The 9,152-nt window shown below is 41.7% G+C and overlaps 1 non-coding gene across 1 annotated transcript; it reads right to left on the bottom strand.

Annotated features, from left to right (window-relative positions):
• Positions 1–8,177: 8,177 nt before the first annotated feature.
• LOC129030963 (small nucleolar RNA SNORA72) lies at positions 8,178–8,306 on the bottom strand. Its single transcript, XR_008500854.1, has one exon. It is a non-coding gene; the product is annotated as a small nucleolar RNA SNORA72 (small nucleolar RNA).
• Positions 8,307–9,152: the final 846 nt, after the last annotated feature.

The following is a 9,152-nucleotide window of genomic DNA, read 5'->3' as shown; positions in this document are numbered from 1 at the left end:
AGGAAAGAATGAGTAAAAAAATCTTTCTTTTTCTTTCCAGGATGCTCTCCAGGAAAATTCCTGCTAGCTTGACTCAGAAGAAGAGCAGCCTGTGCATGAGCCTGTTCCCCTTGAGAATTTTCTCTTCCTTCATTAGTGTCTTGTGATGGCCACATTTTCCATTTCTGTGACTTCCTACCAGCTTTTCAAATGCTTAACTACAAACTAAAGTTATTCTGGCATTGGCAATGTGATCTCAGGATTCCCACAACTAACTTTCCTCAAGATGAATATTGGGACGAGTTTGGCAGCAGACTGTATGATAAGGAGCACTGGAATGGGAGTCAGAAAGCATTGTGAACCCTACAGGGCAAGTGACTTCACCTCTCTCAATCTCATTGTCATCAACTGTAAGTGGGAGTGAATGAAGCATGCTCCCAACTGTCAAACCCTGTAAGTCAAGAGAAGCTGTGCTCCAGAGGAGAACATGAACATTGGCAAAACGGTATTTATATATCCTTCACCATATTTTTGTAGATGAGTCTGAAAGAATTTTGAATTCACCTAGCAATTGCACTATCCTGATTTCATATGGAAAACACAGTTTCAAGAAGTTAACCACAAGGCTTGCACACTGGCTGGCTTCCAGCCTTCTCCTCACAGAGTAGATTAACTAATCCAGACAATTACTGTCAAACAAAGGAGCAGGTTGGAAATTCTTGGAGGATTTATTTTTTGTACAGCTTATATAGTTAAATTGAGAGACCTCAAGTGGAATTGTTTTCATGAATAATTTAAGTAACTATTCTATTTATCTAGTGCTTGATGGGTAAAAATTTACAAAAATTATGAAAGTTGGATCAACTGACCAAATTGAAGGACAAACATGATTCCAGCTTTCTTTTACTTTATTTTTTTTCCCCAGGACCACAGCAATTAGAATTTTATCATGAGTTTGAGCAAATAAGTCATCCAATCCCAAACTGAAAGTAATTGAAAAGTAAACCATCACAACATCCCACCTCAAACGGGTGTATTGGGAAGCAGTGTGTGTATACAGCACATCTTATAAAATGAAATAGGCAGGATACAAAATTTCTGAAAACAAAATCTCTCAATTAGGACCTTCCCCATGTGTGTGCCATTACCTTGATAAAATTGAGACTTGACTAGTGGCTCAATAAATTTGGAAAAAACAGAAACAATTAAGTTCTCACTTCAGATTCACACTTTTAAAATTTTCTTTTATATTTTCAAATTTATGGTTTTAATGCAAGCTAGGTATTGCATTTTGACAATGGAATCTGAAACAGCTACAACTCTAGATTTTGTAAATTCTTCTTGACCATAGCAGTGGCTTAGTTTTAACTGTGATTACTGCCTCATTGGTCAAACTGTTTGGACAGAAAGGACATTTTATTGAGAGGTTAGCCCACAAAAGACATGCTTTGGAGATCTTTTTCAAATGTTCAAATTATGGATGGCTTAGTTTATACTCTTTACCCCAAAATGAAAATTCTGGCATTCTCATTAGCCTTCTCACAAAGCAAGTCTTTAAATCTTCCCCAACACATGTGAAAACCGAATTTTATGAGGATTCAAGACCAGCCAGGAAACTTTAGTAAAGACTAGATTTCAGAACAGCAGATCTTTAGTTGTGCAAAGGACATTGCTAAACTTCTGGGTTGGAAGGTATCCTGATATACCTAATTCTATTTATGAAACTGCATATGTGCTTTGAAACTCCGTTTAGATCCAGCTCTTTCAGCTAGAGATGGAAACCATATGTGTGTCTAAGGCCCTTATGTTTTGCCTTGGAGAGTCTTAGATTTTGTTTTGATTTCAAACTTGGCATCATTTTCAGATTTGGAGGCATCCTGGGTATGTCCTTGACCCTCTGTGTCATGCAGAAACATTTTTGTTATCCATTATTACTCTTCTTAGATGAGTCTCAGGGCCACATGCTTAGAAAGGTGTTGTGCCTTTCATTCTCAGAAAAGTTATTCTAAGTAAAACAGAGATCCAAAGAAAATATGTGGAACATTCAGGCTCACAATCTTGTACATAGGTAAAATAGTTTTTTGTTTATTGTTTATTTGAATTAATCAGGTCTTCTTTTCCCCTTTATTCCTTATTTCTTTTGTGGGAAATGGACTAAAGCTTCTGCTGCACCATGAACCCAAGAATTGTAGACATATCCCAGTGGCCAGATGGCTGGCTACCCACCAAATCTATCTTCCCATTCTCTCAAGGTAATGAGCTAGCTGTAGCCCAATATGTGACCTCTCACTTGGCGACTATGTTTCAAGAGCCACTTGCAGGTGTGTGTCTGAGTTCCTTCCAATGGAATGTGAGCAGAAGGGACAGGAGACATTTCTAGGCCCTGGGTCAGACACACAGCCTTCCCTGTGGTTGGTGCTGAACTACAGAGTAGCCGAAGACCAACTGGCTTTGAGCATACAGGTACAGGACTACTGTATGAGAGATGAAAAACCTTCTTTGTCCTTAAAATGAACTTTTTCCCTAAAATCGCATGTAGACCTTGGGGCTCATGCATAAGAATTAAAGAGAAAGAGGAAAAGAAATCTCTTTTTTTTTTCCTTGCACAGAACTGAGACATGGAGGAGTTTGGTGTCTTAGTAAGTATTTGGCTGTGGCTGAAATGAGTGTATGTGGGTGTGGGTGTGTGTGTGTGTGAGAGAGAGAGAGGGAGTGTGTGTGTGTGTGTGTGTGAGAGAGAGAGGGAGTGTGTGTGTGTGTGTGAGAGAGAGAGAGGGAGTGTGTGTGTGTGTGTGTGAGAGAGATAGAGAGCGTGTGTGTGTGTGTGTGTGTGTGTGTGTGTTGGGGGTTGGGGCCCAGGACGAGGGGTTGTGGATTACAGGAGGCCTCTTTTTTAAATTTAAATTTAAAATTCTTTTTGAGACAGGATCTCACTCTGTCACACAGGTTGGAGTGCAGTGTTTGATCATAGTTCATTGCAGCCTCAACCTCCCTGGCTCAAGCAATCCTCTTACTTCAACCTCCTGAGTAGCTGGCACCAGAAGTGTGCATCACCATGCTTAGCTAATTTTTTTTTTAATTTTTGGTAGAGACAGAATCTCTCTATGTTGCCCAGGCTAGTCTTGAACTCCTGGGCTCAAGCAATCCTCCTGCCTAGGCCTCCCAAAGTGCCGGGATTACAAGCGTGAGTCATTTCGCCCAAATGAAAGACTTCTTAGTGAGCACAACAAGGACAAGCACTGGGGTCAGATTCCCAAGATGGACCCACATTTGAGGGATGGTCATGGTCAGAGAAAGTTTAAGGGAGCAAAAGAGTCCAGGAAAATAATGAAGTAGCAAATGCTGGAGAAAGTGGTATCACGAAGCCAAGGAAGAAGTTTCCAATTGATACAGATATTTGCTACTACATTTTTGCTGTTTTTTTTTTTGAAATCAGGATAATTCTTCTTTTTCTTCTGTAAGGTTTTTCTTATGAAATAAGAAGTTTTCAAAGGGAATTCAATGAAAAAAATTAACCAATTTATTCTTTGGTCCTAGGGCTTGGTTTAGATGAATAAATACCCATATCATGTACCCAGTGCTACCTGTGACAGTCTAGTTGCTCCAAATACTTGCTCTGCCTCTTTGAATAGTACTTTTTCCAAGCTGCTTTAAAGTTCTAATTTTTTAGCAATAATTTTAATGGCTTTGTCATTGTTGAGGGGAAGGTGGTAAAGTATCATGGAGATAAGAGAAACCGGATCTATAGAGTCAAAGAGAAGAGAAGCAAAGGAATAATTATTTGGATGATTTAAGACAAGTTCCATTCCACTTTTTAAAAATTAGTTGAAAAATTTTAGACTGAGGTGATTGAGAAACTTCTTTCAAGACTTCAGAATTTATGGGTTAGGATATGCAGGAATGAGGTCTATGTTTCTCCAACTTGTCCTGTCTTATTTGACTAAGCATAATGGCGAAAGGCACAGATTTAATCAGGTGGCCTGGAGTCACAGCCCTGCTCAGCCACTCATTAGCTGTGTGATTTCAGTCAAGTTAGTCAGCTTCTCTGTGCCACAGTTTCTTCATCTGCAAAATGGGGATAACGACAGAATCTGTCACAGCTCAGGTTCTCCCCAGAGTGGAGTGTGAACAAAGAGATCTATCTTTCTAAGTTGCTTATCTTAGAAAGGGATCCCAGATAGCAGGAGAGAGAGACAGGGGAGGTGTGACAGGGACAAAGGGAAGACCAACTCAAGAATGTGTGTTAGGATGGCCACTGCTGTGGGTGACAGATTGCTCCAATGTTGAGGACTTGATGTGTCTTGTGAAGACACTGCTTATGGCATCAGGCTGTTCACTTTAATCAATCTTTCATAACCTCACTGTCTCCTTTTCACATATTCTGCCATGTCTTCGTGTCTTTTTCTTCTTCTTCTTTTTTTTTTTTTTTTTTTTTAAGACGGAGTCTCGCTCTGTCGCTCAGGCTAGAGTGCAGTGGCGTGATCTGGGCTCACTGCAAGCTCCGCCTCCCGGGTTCATGCCATTCTCCTGCCTCAGCCTCCCGAGTAGCTGGGACTACAGGCGCTTGCTACCATGCCCGGCTAATTTTTTTGTATTTTTAGTAGAGATGGGATTTCACCGTGTTAGCCAGGATGGTCTCTATCTCCTGATCTCGTGATCTGCCCATCTCGGCCTCCCAAAGTGCTAGGATTACAGGTGTGAGCCACCACGCCCGGCCTCTTTCTTTCTTTCCTTCCTTCCTTCCTTCCCTCCCTCTCTCTCTCTGTCTCTCTCTCTCTCTCTTTCTTTCTTTCTTCTCAGGGTCTTTGTCACTCAGGCTGGAGTACAGTGGCACAATCATAGCTTACTGCAGCCTTGAACTGCGGAGCCCAAGCCATCCTCCCAACATAGCCTCCTGAGTAGTTGCGACAGTACCTGGGACTACAGGCATGCACCACCCCTGCCCAGCTCATTTATTTTATTTTATTTTTTGTAGAGTTGGGGGTCTCCTTATGTTGCCCAGGTTGGTCTCAAATTCCTGGCCTCAAGTGACCCTTCCTTCTCAACCCCCCAAAGTGCTGGGATTACAGGTGTGAATGAGCCACTGCACTGGGTCTTTTTCCCTTTTTTTGCTGTATGTCACTACTACCTTGTCCTAGCCTCAAGGAATCATCAAAAGCACGTATGGGAACTCACAAGTGATTGCCTATGTCAACAATTCCTCCCCAACCAGCCCTACAACCCGATTGCCCTGTGCCTCTACGTTCTGGTTTCTGCTGGTACATATCCACCAAGTCCTGCCATCCTTTCAGTGTGTGAGTCATTTCCATTCACATCAAGGACTTTATTTTCCTACACAGTCTCTGCTGAGGCAAAGCGGGTGGGGTGGGAACAGATCTTGAGGAGGATAGGCATTGTCGTCTGAGAAGCACGCTCTAGGTGAGATGTCTGCAGGGATCCAGGTGGGGAAGGTTGCTCTCTTCCATCACAGAGCAGGGCATTGCTTGTGCCAGTACAGAGAGTTCAGGGGATCTGACGTTCAAGATTCTCAAGCTCAGCTCATCCACCAGCCTCCCTGACCTCTACAAGGTCTCAGGGACTTATGCTTTCCTATGAGTGCCCTCATTTCCACATAGCAGACCCGTCCTGGCTGTACACGCAGTCTCCTGTGCACCTCTGCCTCTCTTCATAAGACCTTGACTGTGATTTTGAGCCTACATTGAGGTGAGAGTTGACTCATCTGAGCCTGTCGTTTTCTTTTTTATTAACTTCCTCATATTCAAATTTATTTTATCTTTTAAATTAATAGACTTTTTAAGGGTAATTTTACATTCACAGGAAAAATGAGAGGAAAGTACAGAGAGTTCCCATGTACCCCTCCCTTTACCCCCATGCACAGTTCTTTTATTATTAATGTCTTACATTAGGGGGGTGCATTCATTACAACTGAATGAGCCAATATTGATACGTTGTTAGGAACTGAAGTCCATACTTTACATCAGGGTTCAAGGTTGATGCTGCTTATTCTATGGGTGTGATAAATGCAGAATGAATGACATGTGTGGTTTCCTTTTTAATGATTGTCACTAACCTGATGCTTCACCATCACCTGTCCCCCATCCCAATCAATCACAGACAAGAGTCATAGAGACTGACTGTACAAACCCACTCACCCCAGCAGTGACATCTTTATGGCCATCTGATTGATTGGTCAGTGACCCAGCTCTAGTATTTTATTCTGAGCATACTATTTCCAGGGCTATCCTTTTACCCATTGCCTTAGTCTCCTAGGGCTGCCATTCAAAATATCACAGACTGGGTGGCTTAAATGACAGACATGTATTTCTGACCATTCTGGAGGCTGGAGATCCAAGACCAAGGTGCTGCCAGGGTTGATGTGTTTTGTGGTTTCCTGTGACAGCTGCCTTCTCACTGTGTCCTCATATGAACTCTTCTTTGTGTGCATGTGTGTGGGAGGAGAGAGAGAGAGAGAGAGAGAGAGAGAGAGGAGTTCACCTTCTGAGGTCTCTTTTTATAAGAACACTAATCCTATCAGATTGGGGCCCCACCCCATGCCCTCGTTTCACCTTAATTACCTCTGTAAAGGCCGTATCTCTAAATGCAGTCGCATTGGAGGTTAAGACTTCAATATCTGAATTTTGGGGTAACAAAAACATTCATTCCATAACGCCAACTATCCTAGCTTAGATCCTCTGAAAGCAGAGGACAAGACAAAGGTTAACATGTGAGTAATTTATGGGAATGAAATCTTAGGACACAAGAGGAAAGAGCTGGGAAAGAGAAGCCTGCAGGGAGGGAGGGACTAACTGAGGTGACCATGGTGTATGGCTGGGCTGCTTGGTGCCCAGGACCTTACAATACATGCCTCAGAACTGTGCACCTTTCATCTTGAGTGTACAAAACCCTTGTACTTCCCAGATGCATGTGGGAGTGCTAAGCAGGATTCTGTGTGTTTACCTGTGACACCAGTGTATCCCCAGGGCAGGAGGTAAGAAGTGCAAGGAGCAGTCATGAAGCAGAGCCTGTCATGAAGGGCTGTACCCTGCACAAGGTTGGTGTGCAAATCATTTTGCGCTTTACACAAAATGAATGTGTGTAAAGTGCTCAGAACACTGCTGATATATGTGACCGCTAAAGATCTGTCAGCTGTGATGGTGATGGTGATGATGATGATGATATTATTATTATTATTATTATTATTATTATTATACGGAGCAAAAAGAACCAAGCAACCATCTACATACTCATCTACAAGATTGAGTATGCTTGCCTCTCTCTTAGGAAGCTGTCATGTATTACAGATGGGCCCCTGATGTCCCCTGATATCAGTGGGTTTTTGGCAGCCCCTAGTTTGAATCTGGTCCCTGCACAGTTCAGACTTTTAAAATACATGGTTTTGCCTGAGTCAGATGAACAGCGCTGTGCCTTTGGCTATTGCTCCTTCTACGATCTCTAGCCTTGCCAGCTACTTCTTGGGTTCACCCTGGAAGGTGACATCTACTAGGCAGCCCTGACATTTGGCGTGGAGAAGTTGCTGGTGGCATAGAAGAGTTAGAAAGTTCCATTGTCTAGGGTAGCCAGCGTTTTATGTTAACAAGTATGGCCGGGTTGAATTGGGAAGGGTCAAGCAAATTCTCTTCCCTCAACTTGTATCTAGACCACAGTTTTGTGGAACTGAACCTGTGAGGAAGGACTAGCAGGGCTGTGGTGGGCCTCCAGGGACACCGGTTACCTATGTGAGAGGTCATCCCTGCACTGTGCTCTAGAGGGCGCCATTCATGCTGGACTCCAGGTGAATGGGGTTCATGTAGGCATGCCTGGTGGCCCTGGTCTGGTGCCTGGGGCTCTGCCCCTTGGCCAGGTCACAGAGGAGATTTGAGCTCTCCCAGCACTTGCAGCCTTGCTCTCAGAACTTGGCAGCACCGCCTCTTAACCTAGTATAGGTTAATAACAGGAATATTTTTAAATGTTTGAAATATTTTGATACTAGAAACTATTCTTAAAAATATTTAATGAATAAGTTGTCTTTTACATGTTGTTAAGCCAAGATAAAAAGACTCAATGAAAACTTTGCTCCTTATTGGTGACAACATGAATTTGCATGCTTGGTGTTTATTTGGTTGAACAGACAAAGAATGTCTGTTGACATTCTTTCCAAGCTATTCACACTGATAGCCTAACACCTTCTTCTTGACCTGGTTTATTACCAGAGTTTATAAAACCAGACCTAGGGAAAGAATTAAGTCTGGGGACATGTGCGTGGCCTTAATATAGTCAATCTTTATAGCCTGTCCTATTACAAAATCAGAAGAGCAAGATATTCTCAGGAGCAGCTTCCTCCGACCCCCTGGTGTGTTCCTTTTGAGTGTGTGAATTCTGGTATACTCCTCCCCAGGACACTTGCTTCAACCAAATAAACACCAAGCATGCAAATCCATGTTGTCACCAATAAGGAGCAAAGTTTTCATTGAGTCTTTTTATCTTGGCTTAACAACATGTGAAAGACAACTTATTCATTAAATATTTTTAAGAATAGTTTCCAATATCAAAATATTTCAAACATTTAAAAATATTCCTGTTATTAACCTACACTAGTTGATAGCTTTTTTGTTAAGTTCACTGAGAAATAAAAGCACATGGTTAACCATCAAATAAATTATGACTAGATTGAATATAAATCACAGAGGTTTAAAGACTGCATACAAATTACAAAGACTTCACATGTATGTGTTCACAATATGTTCTTAAATATAAGACAGTTTGATTCTTGATCATATCAGTTCTTCATCACCTCCACAGAAGTCCTCTTTGCAATAAGCGAGTATTTAAACAGTTTCCAGAATAACAGGTATCTTCCGCCTATTTCACCAAAATACAGTTTTGCCTGTTAAAGAAAACAAAGAAATATATTTGTCAGCCATAATGAGTTTTAAAGACATTCTTTAAACGTGGGTATGCCTCAAATTAAGAAAACCAGACATTTAAATAGTTGAACTTACAGAGCACATAAATTAGAGGGTAATTACTTAAATGTTCTTCAGTTTGTGAAAGGATTTACAACAGGGTTCCTCTAAATAGCTAACTCTCTAGTGAATTTAAATTACTAGTGTGTGTGTCTTAAAATCAGTTCATTTTTTTTTAAAGAAACATACCTGTTGCATAACACAAGGTGT

Source organism: Pongo pygmaeus, chromosome 12 (assembly GCF_028885625.2).
Source record: "Pongo pygmaeus isolate AG05252 chromosome 12, NHGRI_mPonPyg2-v2.0_pri, whole genome shotgun sequence".
NCBI lineage: Eukaryota > Metazoa > Chordata > Mammalia > Primates > Hominidae > Pongo > Pongo pygmaeus.
Note: the sequence above shows the minus strand (reverse complement) of the source record. Positions and strands in the feature narration are given on the sequence as shown.